Source organism: Prinia subflava (assembly GCF_021018805.1).
Source record: "Prinia subflava isolate CZ2003 ecotype Zambia chromosome W unlocalized genomic scaffold, Cam_Psub_1.2 scaffold_22_NEW, whole genome shotgun sequence".
In the NCBI taxonomy this organism is placed as follows: Eukaryota; Metazoa; Chordata; class Aves; order Passeriformes; family Cisticolidae; genus Prinia; species Prinia subflava.
In genome coordinates this window covers 8,721,461-8,738,876 of record NW_026960606.1, presented here as the reverse complement: position 1 = coordinate 8,738,876, position 17,416 = coordinate 8,721,461, and the positions used below count along the sequence as shown (strand labels likewise).

General features: G+C 47.7%; 1 long non-coding RNA gene across 1 annotated transcript; it reads left to right on the top strand.

The window, feature by feature from the left end:
* Positions 1 to 63: 63 nt before the first annotated feature.
* Positions 64 to 2,629, top strand: LOC134564896 (uncharacterized). The gene is made up of 3 exons (XR_010083698.1): positions 64 to 1,200; positions 1,449 to 1,561; positions 1,917 to 2,629. It is a non-coding gene; the product is annotated as an uncharacterized LOC134564896 (long non-coding RNA).
* Positions 2,630 to 17,416: the final 14,787 nt, after the last annotated feature.

The following is a 17,416-nucleotide window of genomic DNA, read 5'->3' as shown; positions in this document are numbered from 1 at the left end:
AGATGAATAAAAAGTGATTTTTTTTGATGTCTTTATCCCGTTTTTTTTTTTGGGGGGGGGGAATGGGGGTGAGATTTAGGGAACTTTTGGAGAATTTGGGGGGATTTATGGGAATTTTTTGTGATTTATAGGATTTTTGGAGGATTTGAGGGAATTTTTTTGGTGTGTATGGGAATTTTTATTGGGAATTCCAGGAAGAAATTTGGAATTTGGGGGGGATTTTGGGGAGGAATTCCTGGAAGAAATTTGAGGATTTGGAGGATTTTTTGGGGTGAATTGAAGGAAGAAATTTGGGAATTTTGGGGACTTTTTTTGAGGGGGAATCAAAGGAAGAAATTTGGGGAATGTTTGGGGGCAATTCCAGGAAAAAAAAAAATTGAGGATTTTGGGGATTTTGTGGGGAAGAATTGAAGGAAGAAATCTGAGAATTTTGGGTGTGGGTTTTTGTGGGTTTTTTAATTCCAGGAAGAAATTTGGGATTTTGGGGGACATTTTGGGAGTATTGGAGGGGGGCATTTCAGGATTGTTTGTTTTCCTGGTTTAGGACAAATTAGGGGAAAATCTCCAAAGGAGCCCCTTAAAGGAAACAAACCTCCACAACTCCTCCCTCCCACCACCACCGGGTTCAGGAGGAATTTCCTCGGAGGAAAAGTGGAAAAAACTTGTTTATTAAGAAACAACAAAAACCACTCCCCAACACACAAAAAACAGCCTGAGATGACAACAAACGTTTTCACCAGTTCAAGAGAGGCTGAATGGCTTGGGCAGTCTGCTGGGGAGGGTGCTGAGCTTCTCTCAGATGCAAACTCCGGGGGGGTTCCTTGACGTTCCCGAATCAAGGTCCGAAGCAGGTCCAGTGTCTTTAGGGAAGGGGAGGAAGGAAAGAAGGGGAAAAACAAAAACAGAAAAATGGCAAAAAGCAAGCAAAAAAGCAGAAAGCAAGAGAGCAAAGCCAGCAAAGCGAGCCTAAAGCTAGCAGCAAGCAAGCCAGAGCAAGCAGCCGGGGGAGGGGTGCAGCTATAGACAAAACAAACCGAGAGCACGGGAACAGAAACACATGATTGGGATACTAAGCATGAAAATGTCCTGTCGCCCCAGGACATTTGTTTATTTGTTTCATTTGTTTATTTGTTTTCCTGGAATTTTTGGGAAGTTTTTTCCAGCTCTAATTCCTGATTTTTCCCCAAGCCTGAAAGAAAGGTGAGAAAACCTAAAGAAATTTTTTGGAATTTCTGGTTTATAGTAGGATTTCTGGGGGTTGGGGGGGGGGAGTTTCAGGGTTTTTTTGTGGTTTTTCTGAAATTTTGGGGAGGTTTTCTCCCTGATCCTGAGGGGAGCCTGAGCCTGAGGAGCCATTTTTGTATTACCCTGAGGGGAACAGAGCCGCTGCTTTCTCCAAGCAGAGGATTTCTCTCCTCCTGCCATCTCCCTCTGCTCTTCTCTGCCAGGAGCACGAGGTTGAGGCCGGTGGAGCCGCTGGATATTCATGAACTGCTCCATGAGGGCTCCTGTCCTGCCCTGAAGGAGCTGGCGCCATCTTGGGACCATGTGTGAAGAACAGGTATTGGCCGCTCTTTTTTGTCTTTATCCCGGGTGTGTGTGGGGGTTTGTTATAAATGCTCAGGCAATTTTCCAACTTAATAAAGTAATTTTATTAATTTAAGAAAATATAGAACAAAATTTAAACATACCAGCAATCAAAAGGACAATGCCGATTACCCGGGATCAGCACTGGGTGAACCTCTGTCACAGCCTGTCGCACCGTGACCCCCTGTGAAAAATGTGAAATGATTAATTCATGTTCTTATGGTTAATGATAAATTGAAAACTATAAAAACTGTATATATGTGTGTGTTGTATGAAAGTATAAGTTTCAGGACACCTTGTAACATTTTGTTAAACCAAATTATGAAAAGGCAGGCACCACCCCAGAAGATCACATTCAGAAATAGACAAGAGGTTTACAGGAAAACCGGCAGTCTCCTCAATCACCGGGAGGAGACCCATCAAGATAAGGCAGCAGGGCCATCAACACCACCAGCCAACACCCTAACCGAGCATCAAGCATCATCATCCATATCTCGACCATTCATCAGCCATGAGGATCTATAGAAACTGGACATTAACATATGAACTGAGAGAAAGAACTCTTTTCAGCCTAGCCGGAGACACCCTTGGATTTGAATAGCTAGCTGGGACACAAAGGGAAATATGGGGAAATATTGCCAAGGGCAGAATAAAGTGTATAAAAACCAAGCCCCGAACCGGGCAAATTTGTGAACCTAGGGGGAGACAGCAGACGGCCAGGTTCTGTGTCTCGAGGTTCACCCTTGGCATTTTCCCGGGAAAAAGACTGTCAAGTATCTCCGCTGTTGGTGGGTTTACCGAAATTCTGTAATTTGATCTTTTGTTAATAAACCAAATTATTATTTTAATTGGAATATTGTATTGGCATTTATAACAAACCATAACAATCCTTGGGAAGTGGAAAACCATCAGCAGGTGGTGTTTTTCCAACGTGTTTACTGGCAAGGATGTTTACAAAGAGGTGTAGGCTCTAATGAGCAACCATATGAATTGTACCAAAGTACTGTATAAAAAGAGAATTTAGAAAATAAATATTGCTCTCATTTTTGCTCTACGCTGAGAATCATGTCATTACTCCCATGCTGTCTTTACTCGGTAGCGACAAGACACAGAGAGATTATCCCTCATGTTGGCATCAACCACTAGCGTGGATTATTTATAGGGAAAATATGCCAGAGTGGTATCAGCTGTTCTGTGACTGTCAGTCCAAATGTCATGATATCAGGATTGAACCTGATACCCAGAAACAGGGAATGGACACAGGGAATGGCTTCCCACTGCCAGAGGGCAGGGTGAGATGGGATACTGGGGAGGATTTCCTCCCTGGGAGGGTGGGCAGGCCCTGGCACAGGGTGCCCAGAGAAGCTGTGGCTGCCCCAGCCCTGGAAGTGTCCAAGGCCAGGTTGGAGAACTTGGAGCAACCTGATATGGTGGTCCTCTGATGCTTTTGTGGTCTGCACTGGGCTCCTGGCAGATCATCAGTCCCCAAAGAAATCACCCAGGTGGAGGGAACAGATTCTCCTGGAATGACTGAAATGTGGGTGTAGCTATAGATGAACAAGCCAGATAAATATGGATTTTCCTTCAAGGCAGAGCCAACACAGTCACCAAGTTTTCATCCTTGAATCTTCATCTCCCTCTGAAGCAAAGCCCCAAATCCCCTTGTCTTGATGCTGACCTGAACTTGAATTATTTCTGGGAGGGCTGAACAGAGGATGTGCCTGCTCAATGGGAGCAGAAGATAGAAATTCCTGGGAGAGAAACAGAAATTACAAAGCCAGCCCAAATGTCTGATGATAAGGGGCAAATATCAGCATTTAGTGTCTTCCTGCTCTTTTCTGCTCTGTCATAAATCCCTGGCTGCAGCAGCTTATGTGTGGGATTGCATTTTATTGAAATGGTTTGCTCTTGTTCACTCCTGGAAAATGTATGGTTTATCTCAAGTCTGTACCCTCCCTGCCGTATCATGTATCTGTAACTCTATTGGCTGGAGAATGTTACCGCGCCCCTTTGAACCTCTGTGTTAAGAGTGTAAACGCAGGGGTCTCGCCCTCTTTGCCCCTCTTCCCCTGGAGGCCTCCAGACGCTCCCCTTCCCTCTCCTCCCTTCCCCCTCTCCCCTTCCCTTCCTCCTCTCCCCTTCCCTTCCCCCACTCCCGCAAGACCATGCTCCCTGCCTGGAGTAAGGCTCTGAATAAACCCTCATCTCATCAGCACCCCACCGGCGTCTGAAGTCTCTTTGCCTGCTAGCACGGGAACAACCACGACCCTAAGACCCAGGGGTCTCCCGGGGGGCACTCCCCGGGGACCCCCCCAAAATTTAAACAACAACACTTATGGAGTGTGACCCTGGCTGAGAGGAGCCCAGCCACAGGACAGCACCCACCTTTCCTGCTGGACAGATGTGGAGGTGACACCTTGGATCATTCAAGGATTGTCAGGGACTCATGGTCCTGCCTGATGCCTGAGGAGAGTATCTCAGAGTTAGTGTTGTGTCTGAATCCACCTTTTAGAGGATTTTTTTGCAGCTGACCCTCCCTGTATATTTCTCTGTCAGATTTGTGCCCAGAGAAGCCCCAGGCTCACTCTGGTGCCACTATCCTGCCCCAGCTACCTCAGCAGAAAAGGACAGGGCTTACAGGAATTCCACCAAAAGAAAGAAAAATTATGAAAACGTGTATTTTCTTCTAACATTTATCTAAAAACCTCCCTGAAAACGCTCTTGCTGTGTTTAAGGTGCACTTGGGGAGCAGTTTTCCAGGGCTGCAGTTCATCATGCCCTGAAATACTGTTAATTTTGGTGTTCAGTGAGTCCGGCAGGCCTGGGCTGTGGAGTCATTTTGGATTCAATCACTCACTTCCATAGCTCCTCAGCACCAATTCCTCAACCAACGATTGATGATTCCTCATCATTTGTGAGCTGTAAGTGAATTACTCTGGGTAACCCAATCCCAGGAGATGCTGGGCAGGAATGATACCTTTCCAGGGCTGGGATTGGGGCTGGGGCTGTGTCCACAGGTGCCTCCCTTTTCTGGAGTTTTAAATCATGTACAATTCAACTTGCATTAAAAGAAGAAGGCGATTATTTAGGAATAGCTTTCCCAGGGAAATGCCCAGTGTCCTAAGCAGATGCTGCGGAGCTTTTCCCTCAAGCATATGTCCTTGGAAGCTGTGTTTTCCTGCTCTTTGCCCTCTCACTTGGCTCCTAAGCCCCTCTCCATGGACACATCACAGCAATTCCCCTCCTTTCCAGCTGCTGCATCCCGACCAAAGCAGGATCACACAGCTCCTCCTGCTTCCTGTGCCAGGAGATGTAAGGCTGGGGCAGCTCTGACACAGCTTGGAGGACACAGCAGGATCGAAATCCCACTAGAATGTGTGTTTTGGAAAGCCCAGTTGTCGCTATTGTATTAGAAACAGCAAGAATAACAACACGACTCAGGTCTTCTGAAAGACAAGAGCAAATCTTTATTGTACAGTGTGCTTTTTATAGACAGTTCCAAGAGAACAAGACATGATTGGTCCTCAAACCAACACTTCACCATCATTGGCCACTCTGGAACAACACCCTTCGAAAACCTTGCAAGTAAACAGCAAGTCATCAAAACAGCACCTGCAAGGACTGTTTTGATTCTCCCTCACAATTTCTCAGGCCAGTGTAGGAAAGTTATGTGACATGCTGTCACGATCCGCTAATACAAGCAAGGGTTGTGATGGTTTGTTTGTTGATCTCAGAGTGCAAAAAGACAGAGGGGATTTTGGTTTAAATCAAAACAATGCACCTTTATTAAGTGCCCACAACACAAAATGCAACAGAGGAGGGGGGGAGAGACACAGAGACATAGAATAGAGAGAGAAAGAGTGGAGGGGGGGAATAGCTACCAACAGAAGAGACAAAGGCCTTGTGGCCGTCTGCCAATAGATCCGTCTTCTTCCGTGGCAGGATCTCAAATTTCGGTTTACTTAGGGAGTCTCTTTATAGTCTCTCCAAAGCAACAGGCAGCTGGCCAAAAGGTGGGGAGATCTGTATGAGGTCTGTTGAGGGGAACAGGTAAAGGACAGGCCATTCTGCAGCAAGCACAGCCAGTACAGCGTGACCTCCCACTGTCCCTGCACGGGTTATACTGGTTTTTGGTCCAGCGAGCACACCTGCAGACAACACTTGGCAGACATCCCACCTCAGCCAGGCCAGAACTTCTGTGTTAGGGTTTTAGGGTTTTAGGGTTTCAGTCTGTCTTTTAGTGACGGTTGTGAGGCAGATGAGGGATCTTTGGACTGTCTCTTACACATGGTTTCCCACAGACTTGGCTGCTGCGTGATCTCTCTCTTTGACCAGGCTTTCAGCATCCACACCCTGCTCCTCCGACTGCCTCTGCTTGAACATGGAATATTTTGGTTCAGCTGAGCCACAGAGCCGAGTCAGAGGGGTTTCCCTGGATGCATCCTTGCCTTGTAAACCTTATCTGCCATAGAGGTCAAGGCTGCTCTGTTACATTCCCCTGTGGGAATGGTTTCTCCCCCCTCAGGGACCCCTAGAGCTTGTACCGTGTAGTTTGACCCTTCCTTCCCTTTCTGACCCCATTGGCTGTGTCCCAAGGTGCCCCTCCCTGGCAAGAGCTGAGAAATAACCCTGTTCCTCTGTGCACGCCCTCTTTCCCTCTGGAGACCACCTGGAATAAACATCTTGATCTGCAGCTGAGGGTTAGAGCCTCTTTTGGGTCCTTTTTCCTGTCTATGAAATATTCCTCCAGAGCCTGAGAAGGCCTGAGCTAGCTTGGAACTTTGGAGGGGTTAAAAAGGAGGATTTATTTCAATTGGTGCCCAATTGGGTTTTTATGAATTTCTAGAAGCCCACGTGTGAGCTGGAGACCCCCAAACAGGGTCTCAGAAGCTTTTGGGAAGATCAATTCCCCTACGGCATTTTTGGCCCCATTCTGTAGCTATAAGTGCGTAGGGATAGAGCTCGTAGCTTGTGTTATGGCCCAATCACGAGTGAGCTTAAGACAGGACCTTTGATTGCTCCTGGCTCAGCACCACACTCCCACAGATCAGGTAAGTACCTCTGTTTGGCTGCTACCCCAGGAATAACCTCCAAACTGGGAGGGAGTAACTTCTTACCATCAGGACTGTGGTAGGTGGGCGGGCATTAGGACCCTGCGGCCAGAATCGCGGTTGTTTTTTTTCTTTTTTTTTTTCTGCCGGTCAGAGCCTGCTGGCCCTGGAGCGGCTCCGCTCCAGGGAGCCGTGCTTTTCGGGGAACCCCTGGCTCGGGCAGGTCCTCCACAAGCCAGGCAAGGCTGCGGGACCCCCCTGGTGCCACCGGAGCTGAAAAAAGCGGCGCGAAAAAGCGATCTCAGCCCCAGAGTTTCCCTGCCTGTATTCTGTGTATCTAGGAGACACAGGACTGTAGAGCCAGCCTTACTGCATCCAGAGGGTGGATTCTGAACAAATAGCTTTCAGAAATATCAGAAAATGGGCGTTCGGTTATCTGTTCACCAAAAGAGTGTATTAAAACAGCTTCAAGATATTTTAATTAATGTTAGAATTTCCAAAAGGCTGCAGAAAAAAATTCATTCACTGGCTAGAAAATGAGTTTCCAGAAGCTGACCTCCTGCAAATAGATAGTGTATCATTCTGGGACAACGTTGGGGGTATACTCACAAAACAAGCGGAAGAAAAACATGAATTAGCTTCTTTATTTATTCCCATATTTTTGCAAGTGCTCAAACAGCTTCTGGAGTTCCAAAAAAAACAGCCATCCACAGAAAACCTCCCCATGTAACCCCCTCTCCGACCCTCCCTTATACCCTGGTTTACCATCCTCGCAGTACCCCTTTAACACACCAGGTTATTCTCCGGCAGACTCCTCCAGGGGTGGGATACCTCTCCAGGGCTCTGGCCATGCTGCAGGTCCCCTGGAAGCCACACTCCACGTGCCGGACAATAATGGCAGCGGCCATGTGCCCAGTCCTTCTTCCCATAACCCCTTCTCCCCCCGATCCCCGCCCCCACTCCATACCCCTTCCCCAATCCCTTTGTCCCTTCAGCAGCCCCACCCCACGCCTCCTCTTCCTGCCTTCCTCCCGGCTGCCGCAGCAGCAGTGAAGGGAGCGGGCCCCGTCTCACCTTACAGCGGTGAGTGTGATTACCTTGCAGCGGGGGGAGGGGAACAGCCTCTGCCTCTCAGGACAGAGAGAGAGCGCCTCTTTTTCCCAACCCCCAAGGGACTGCAAACGCTGTACCTCCTATATCCCCAGGCACTGGGAGACCAGCAGAAAATTTAAGACCTTTGGCAAATGTAGATGAAAGCATTTTCTCTGTCGCTCCTGTCACATATGTGGGTAGAAAGCATGGAACCAGGCAATACCAGCCACTTTCCTACCAGGATAAGAAAGAACTTTGCAAAATTCAACGTGAATTTGGCAGATCTAGTGCAATATTTAGGGGCATGTTTTGAGCCACATTTAATTCTAATGAAATGGTGCCCAGTGACATCAAAGACTTATTTAGATGTCTGTTATCTCCCTGAGAGTATGATCTGTGGGACAGTATGTGGAAAAGAGCTTTAAGAACATTATTACATGAGATTCATCAAACCCCTAATGCAGCTAAAGACACTGAGGGACATGACATTACACTTGAACATCTGTGTGGTGAAGGTGCCTGGCATTGCCCAGAAAAACAAACTCGAGTGTTATCCAAGCCAATTTTACTTAGGATTGGTGCTGTAGCAGAGAAAATGTTTTATCAGCTGGTGCTGTAGCAGAGAAAATGTTTTATCAGCTACCAACAAGGGAAGGGAAGGGCAGCTATGTCAATATTAAACAATTTGCTACAGAGAATTTCTTGCAGTTTGTTGATCGTCTGAGGACACAGGTGGAACAACAAGTACAAGACCCCGTGGTGCAGGCAGAACTGATTAAGGAGATGGCTCAAAGGAATACTAACTATTCTTAGCCTTCCCCTAGAACCTCCGCCTAATCTTTCCCAGATGATAGAGGCTTGTTCAAGCAGGGAGGAAATGTTCTGCACATCTGAAAGAAATCCAGAACCTGCACACCCACAGCCTACAGCACCTGCAGTACCAAACCCAAACAGGCAACCAATGTCACCAGACCAGCTGCAGTGCATCATCTGCCTCCACTGCAAGAAACCAGGACACTTTGTCAGAACCTGCCCTCAGACCCAGAAGCAGAAGAAATTCAACAAACAAAAAACCTGAATTTACAGCGTGTACCCACTGTTGATACTACAATGCGCAATGATATAAATATAGCGGGACTCACACTGGCAAAAGCCTCTCTCTTAAAAAAAAAGGGGAGGGTGGGTTGCATGGTGTGGGGGTGCAGAAAAATGTAAATGTTAAATGTTCAGCTAACAAGGTTTGGCAGCCACTAGGCTGATTCAGGCTTGTGACTACCAAAGGTTTTAATTTTAGATCTACTGAGTGGATGGTCATAACAGTGGACCTGTCTAACATCTCACAGGACCTGACAGTTTATCACATGGGATTGGACAGTGAGTATTTTGTTATTGGGGACACAGCACACACACCCTTGGAAATTGAGATAGCTCCCATGACCATTAAGGGAAAGATAATAGGCCTCATGTTGTTGGCACGCTGCATGCACCCACCCTTTTATCTCGTAGAGGGGCAAATTCTTGCCCAAGCCATTCCGGTTCCAGCAGAGATCACAGCAGATGGAAAATCACCAGAGGTCTACTGGACAGAAGTGGTGGGAGAACCTAAACCCTCCACGGCATGCAACATTGCTTGAGGGTCAGAACGCCTCCTAGTGGCATGAGTGCTCGACACAGGCGCGGACATTACCATATTCCCTCAAAGCATGTGGCCATCAAACTGGGAATTACAGCCTGTGGCTGGCAAACTTCAGGGCATAGGAGGAATCACAATGGCAAGGATTTCAAAAAACGTCATGCAAATTGAGGGACCTGACAGAAATGTGGCGAATGTCCATCCTTTCATAGCAGATTATAAGGCCCCACTGTGGGGGAGAGACACCATGTCCCAGTGGGGAGTCCAATTGGTCATTCCTAAGACACCCCAGGATTTTTGTAAAAAGCCACTGTGGAGCGCCCTACCCAAAAGTTAAAGTGGTTGGAAAACACCCCCAGATGGGTAGCACAGTGGCCTTTGAGTAAAGAAAAACTCAAGGCGCTTGAGGAGCTCGTGGAAAAGCAATTGGCTCAGGGACACATTGTGGAGACAACAAGCCCCTGGAATTTCCCGATCTTTGTAATAAAGAAACTGGGGAAGGACAAGTGGAGGTTGCTCCATGATCTACGAGAAATTAATAAAATTGTAGAAGACATGGGACCTCTCCAACCAGGGATGCCCACTCCAACAATGCTCCCCTGAGATTGGCAATTGGCTGTCTTAGACATCAAGGACTGTTTTTTCCAAATTCCATTGCACCCTGAAGATGCACCACGGTTTGCATTCTCAGTTCCCACTGTCAATAGACAGGCCCCAATGAAGCGTTATCACTGGAGGGTCCTTCCCCAGGGTCTCAAATCGAGTCCTTTCATATGCCAACAATATGTAGCCTCATTACTGTCTCAGATATGCGCACAGAGAAAAGAAGCCATCATCCTTCACCATCATGGATGATGTGCTAGTGTGTGGCCCCAATGACTCTACTCCAACACACGCTTGACCTAGTGGTTAAAGTTTTAACCTCTGCTGGATTTCAATTACAGGAAGACAAGGTTCAAAGGATGCCACCTTGGAAGTACCTGGGTTTGCAAAACACTGCAAGGACTGTTGTTCCCCAGAGCCTAGAAATTGGTTGCAATCCAAAAACTCTAGCAGATCTCCACTCCCTGTGTGGGTCTTTGAATTGGGTAAGACCCTGGCTAGGCCTCACAAATCAAGATCTAGAACCCCTCTTCAATTTATTGAAGGGGGAGAAGGAGCTGATGTCTCCCAGGGAGCTGACCCCTGAGGCGAAGACAGCAATCGAAAAGGTACAAAAAGCCTTGTCAGAGAGGCAGGCTCATCGATGTGAGCCAAAGGTGCCTTTCCAGTTCATTGTTCTAGGAAAGCTGCCACATCTGCATGGTTTGATCTTTCAATGGATCGAGGAAGAGAGAGATTCACTCTTGATCATAGAGTGGGTCTTCCTCTCTCACCAAAGATCCAAGACCATCACAGAGCCACAGGAGTGGATAGCTCAGCGGATTCGGAAGGCCAGGGTAAGATTGTGTGAATTGGCAGGTTGTGACTTTGCATGTATTCACCTCCCAGTCAGACTTTCAGAGGAGGGAAAGAACTCTCCTGAGAGATTGACCAAAAAGATGTTTGAGCATTTGCTGCAGAGCAATGCCAGTCTCCAATTATCTCTGGACAGCTACAGGAGACAAATATCAGTCCATGCCCCGTCCCACAAGTTGTTCAGTGAGGAATTCCACCTCATTCCTCATGAGAAAAGGAGTCGGAGACCACTCAAAGCTCTCACAGTCTTCACAGATGCATCGGGGACTTCCAACAAGTCGGTGATGACTTGGAGGAACCCACGGACTCAGCATTGGGAAGCTGATGTTGAGTTTGTGGAGGGATCCCCCCAAGTGGCTGAACTGGCTGCAGTGGTGTCATGGGTTGGCATTGGCCAGATGTTAGTGCACCCATGAATATATGTTTTTTCTCTAACAACTCCTGTGGGATGTGATCAGGAACAGAGCAGAGCAGGCTTAAATCTTGAAAACAAAAAAAAACCCACCAAAACTTTATTAATTACATAAGAACAGGGACAGAAATACTCTTAAACACACACAAAGACAGAAATAAAAACTTCTTAGAACATTTCTTCTCCCAGTTTCTACCTCCCCACCCATCACTCTTCACAGACCAACCTTTGGGTTTTAGATCAAACAATCACCACTCAAAAACAAACTAATCTTCAATTCAGCAAGGGAGAGAGGAGTCTCTCTCGCACCACAGACTGTTCCTCAGAAAACACGGGTCCACCCCTTATGTGTTTCCATGTCACCCATAGCACCGCCCGGAGAAGTCTGCTAAGGTGACACTCTCTTTTTCCTATGTCCAGCGCTCTCACCGCTGTCTCATAGGCCAAAACTGCATACAGGGCTTTTTAAGGATGCTGCATGCCAAGCTCTCCCCCTTTTCACCCAGGGGCCGGGGTTCCAGGAGCAGGTCTGCCCTGAGGGCAGAGGGTGCCACCTCACCCTCCCCCTCTCTTCTCTGCTCGCTACTCACTTCAAGTGCCAGTCACTGTAGCAAAAGCAAGGGGCAGCTGTATCCACCCAAAAATGCAGTTTATGTTCAAAAGAGACTCAAGTTCAGTCCATGGCTGACATTATGCAAGAAAAGTCCAGCTCCAAGGCTACTCCTCTCATTCTTCCATCGAGTTCCTTCCAATCATGCTTTATCATCTTGGTCCCAGGCCGCTTCCCTCTCTCCGAAAACCACCAGTCATGAGAATCAATGTCTAAGAAAAGTTTCTTTCTGCCAAGCAAGGGTTAACAGTTTCTTCTCAGCAGGGTGCTGCAGGCGGAGGCATTCCCAGGCTCGGCAAACCCCACGTGGCTGAGCACCTTCTCCCGGAGTTTGGGGGGAAGGAGGGGGGTGAGAACACACAGAAGGCACTTCCACAGTTTTCCACCCCTCCATCCTGGACGGGGCAGCTCAGTTCCAGTCCTGTCCATTCTCTTCTCCCCCCCGGGCCCCAGCTTACTTTAGTTTCACCGCGTGGTTGTCTTGAGCCTGGCCACGTGGCTTCCCCCTCCCCCACTCAGCCCAGAGCTGAGCAGGGGAGAGATGTTTCCACTGCTGAAACCGGTACCCAAAAAAGAGGCTGAACCCCCCAGACTCCTGCTTTTAACTCTTTGTGTCCTCAGAGGCGTGTCCAAACCTCTGAGTGACCAATCCAGGTGCCAGCAGAAAAGCTGATTACTGATTGGACTGCCCACATCCCCCTGGAAAAATTCACCTCCCCCCCCCAACCACGACAAGTGGTAAGAGCTTTTGAGAAGTTCTCAGAACCAATCAATTTCGTAACCGACTCTGCAGTGTCCAGCGTGGAGCAGGCTATGCTCAAAGAAATAGAGAATGAACATCTTCGAAGAGAAGACGCCGCCGTACGGAAGAGAAAGAACCTCCCTAGGTGTGGATTCCTTCTGGCAGAAACAGGAACTTTTTAACATGTTTTTAAAAATGTTTATTTTTCCCTTCTAGAGAAAACCTACCTCCCACTCAACCCTATGATAAACCCCATCCAAGTTGTCATCCTGCTAATGCTGAACAGTCTGGCAGCTGCATGGATCGTCCCTCAGCCGCATCAGAACGTCTGGGTGACCCTGGCACAGACACTTCAGCAGGGAAACATATGTTTGTCCACTGCAGCAGCTAAGGTATTGGTTTTCTCCTATTATTGCATGGACATGAATGCCAGGAATTTGAAGGACTCTGTTGCATGAATCTGTCCTCAAAGGCTCCAAACATCCATGCTGCCCTCCGAACCATATACAACATGATCGGACAAGTGAAGCAAGAATCTGAAGATTGGATCAAGGAACTGTTCAAGGGCTGGGGATTCACTGGGTGGTGGACTTCTGTAGTTAAAACAATTTTGTTACTTTTTGTTATTCTTTTCCTTTTAACAATAGCATTTGGGATCCTACGCTGCTTGATTTTCAAGGCTATTAACAGCCTCATACCTTCTACCTCAGGAGTCAACCACATAGAGTTGGCAAACCTAAAACGGTGTGATTTCCCTACCAACCATAAGTGGTAGGAAACCCCACACTCCGTGTCAAAATGAACTTGATGGTTTTTTCTTGGTATCTTTTTAAACAAAAAAAGGAAGAGATGTTACATTCCCCTGTGGGAATGGTCTCTCCCCACTCAGGGGCCCCTAGAGCTTGTACCATGTAGTTTGACCCTTCCTTCCCTTTCTGACCCCATTGGCTGTGTCCCAAGGTGCCCCACCCTGGCAAGAGCTGAGAAAAGACCCTGTTCCTCTGTGCACGCCCTCTTTCCCTCTGGAGACTACCTGGAATAAACATCTTGATCTGCAGCTGAGGGTCAGAGCCTCTTTTGGGTCCTTTTTCCTGTCTATGTGTCATGGGTTGGCACTGGCCAGATGTTAATGCACCCATGAATATATGTTTTTTCCTTAACAGCTACTGTGGGATGTGATCAGGAACAGAGCAGAGCAGGCTTAAATCTTGAAAACAAAAAAAACCCAAAACTTTATTACATTACATAAGAACAGAGACAGAAAACTCTTAAACACACACAGAGACGGAAATAAAAACTTCTCAGAACATTTCTTCTCTTCTCCCAGTTTCCACCCCCCATACATTACTCTTCACAGACCAAACCTTTGGGTTTTAAATCAAACAATCACCACTAAAAAAAACCAATCTTCAATTCAGCAAGGGAGAGAGGAGTCTCTCTTGCACCACAGACTGTTCCTCCGAAAACACGGGTCCACCCCTTATGTGTTTCCATGTCACCCGTGGCACCGCCCGGAGAAGTCTGCCAGGGTGACACTCTCTTTTCCATGTCCAGTGCTCTCACCACTGTCCATGGGCCAAAGCTGCATATAGGGCTCTTTTAAGGATGCTTGCATGCCGAGCTCTCCCCTTTTTCCCCAGGGGCCGAGGTTTCCAAGAGCAGGTCTCCCCTGAGGGCAGAGGGCGCCACCACACCCTCCCCCTCTCTTCTCTGCTCGCTCCACTCTTCAAGTGCCAGTCACTGTAGCAAAAGCAGGGGCAGCTGTATCCACCCAAAATGCAGTTTATGTTCAAAAGAGACTTAAGTTCAGTCCATGGCTAACATTATGCAAGAAAAGTCCAGCTCAAAAGCCACTCCTCTTCAATCTCTGCCCATCTGGGTTTTTTTTTCATCTCCTTTTATCATCTCGGTCCCAGGCTGCTTCCTTCTCTCCTCCAAAACCACCAGTCATGAGAATCAATGTCTAAGAAAAGTTTCTTTCTGCCAAGCAAGGGTTAACAGTTTCTGGCTCCAGGCAGGGTGCAGGCTCAGGCACTCCCAGGCTCGGCAACCCTCACGTGGCTGGGCACCTTCTCCCAGAGTTTGGGGGGGAGGGGGGTGAGCACACACAGAAGGCACTTCCACAGTTTTCCACCCCTCCATCCTGGATGGGGCAGCTCAGTTCCAGTCCTGTCTACTCTCTTCTCCCCCTGGGGCCCCAGCTTACTTTAGTTCCACCGCATGGTTGTCCTCAGCCCGGCCACGTGGCTCCCCTCCCCCACTCAGCCCAAAGCTGAGCAGGGGAGAGGAGATGTTTCCCTGCTGAAACCGGAATCCAAAAGAGGCCGAACCCCCCTGGAGTCTTGCTTTTAACTCTTTGTGTCCTCAGAAGCGTGTCCAAACCTCTGAGTGACCAATCCAGGTGCCAGCAGAAAAGCTGATCACTGATTGGCCTGCCCACATCCCCCTGGAAAAATTGACCTTCCCCCGCAACCACAACACTATGAAATATTCCTCCAAAGCCTGAGAAGGCCTGAGCTAGCTTGGAACTTTGGAGGGGTTAAAAAGGAGGATTTATTTCACTGCTCAGGGCAGGGGACAGTCCCCATTTCCCCATTTTCTTTTGTCTTTCCCCACTTCCTTTCCTTCTTCCTCATTTACCTTTCTCCATTTCACTTTTCCCACTTCCTTTCTTTTTCCTTCACTTCCATCTCAATTTTTTCTTTCCCTACTTTTCCCTTTCCCCATTTCCTTTCTTTTCCTCTGCTTCCCTTTCCTCATTTCCCTTCTTTTCCTGTTGCTTCCCTTTCCTCGCTTTCTTCCTTTTCCCCCATTTCCCTTTTCTCATTTCCCTTTCCCCAGTTTATTTTCCTCCACTTTCCTCTGCCCACTTCCTTTCTTTTTCCCCTTTTTTCTGCCTCCATTTCCTTTCTTTTCCTCCCTGTTTCCCCTTCCTCACTTCCTTTTTTGCCGCTTTTGTCTCCAGGGAGGGAGCAGCGAGGCTGGATCAGCTGTTCCCAGGGTGGTCCCTTCCATGTGACCAAGGTCAGGATGTGCCCCCAGGCTTGTCCCATCCCCTTGGAGCTCCCCCCGTGCCTGTCACTTGTGCCAGGGCTTTGCCAAGAGGTGGCTTTAAGGTAAAGGGCATTTGGGGGATATTTGGCAAAATCCTAAATCCAGGTCAAAGTTCCTTCTTCTGCTAATCCCTCTCAGTCTTATCCCTGGATCACAGCACTTGAGAGCGGGATTCAGGTGCTAGTGAGCATTAGGAGGTCCGCGATGCCTCAGGTAAAAATTGTGTTCCAGAGTGACAGATTTTATGGGAACACAACCCACAGAGACCATTCCTACAGTTTGCCTAACCCAGTGTCAGTTGTTCCCTGCCACCCATTCCACAGAACTATCCTTGGGCTCAGCATTCCTCCATTAATTTCCATGGAAATTCAATAATTTCATCCTAAAGCAGAGTTGAGGAAAACTCAGGAAGAGCTCCAATTACTGAAAACTGGAAAAGAATAATCTTGATTAAAGCACTTCCCCCAGGAAAATTGGGACGTCCTGAACTTGGCCAAGGGCTGATTGCTTTACAAGCTGGGATGTGCCCAGTTTTTCCCAAACACCTTGGAAAAAGGAGAAAAATTCCCTCCAGAGGTGGAATTTAGTGGGCTTTTGGCTTCATTCCACTCAGGGAAAGTGCCAAAAGAGGGATATTTCCCTCCCACAGTGTGACAAGATGATCCCATCAGCACCGACTAGCCTTACGAGGAGGGAGAATTGGGATAGGGCAGTTCCAACAGAAGGAGCAAAAGAGGAAATGGACCCTGTTTGTTTGGCATTGTTGACATGAGGAAGGAAAAGTCCTTTTCCAAACCCAGCACAGGGTGGATTTGGTGTATTCTGGCAGGTTGATTGTGATGAGGGAAAGGAGGACTGGGTTAGGAAGGGCTAAACCTGGAATTAGAATTGAAGACCAAACTGCTTCTTTTCTTTTATTTTGTTCTTATTTTCTCTTATTTCAATCTCTTTTAATTTAATGAAATTTTCATTTTTATTTTAATCCTAATTATTTTTTATTTGATTTGTTGGCTAATTACTTTTTCTTTGAGTTTCTTTTAATTTTTTTATTAAATCTATTTTGATTTTTAATTTATTCAGTAACCTCTCCATGTGGATTTTGCTACTCAACACCATAACTTGAACAGATTTAAAAGAGCAGATAAAGCCCAACTGCTGCATATCCCAGGCAGTTCCTGTTATCCAGCTCATCCAGCACCTCTCCAGCTTGGATCCCTCTGGCTGCTTCCCATGGGACCATTTGCAGCAGAGCCAGGATGGATTTAAGGCCATGCAGAGGTATCACTTGGAGATGTGGATTAGTGGTGACCTTGGCAATGCTGAGGGATAGGTGATGACACCACCACTGCCCTGGGAGCCTGTGCCAGGGCAGGACAATCCTTTGGGTGGAGAAATTTTTCCTCATATCCAACTAAACCTCCCCAGGGGCAACTTGAGGCCATTTCCTCCTGTCTTTAATGTTACCTGGGAGAAGAGGCCAGCACTCAGCTGGAGGTTGTGGAGATCCCGGAATCCCAGAACCACTGAGGTTGGAAAAGACCTCCAAGACTGAGTCCAACCCCAAATCAGCCCAGGGCCCTGAGTGCCACATCCAGAAAATAAAATCCATCCCCTCTTCACGTCCATGATGTAGCTGTTGCTCCACACTTGGCCCTTGAGCTGTCCCCTCCCTCTGGCACCTTCCCACCCTCATCCCACTGCTCCCACTCACCCCAAAGGACTCTGGGGGGGGCTACAGCCGCTCTCCTGGACCTCATTATCCCATGGACAGCAGTCC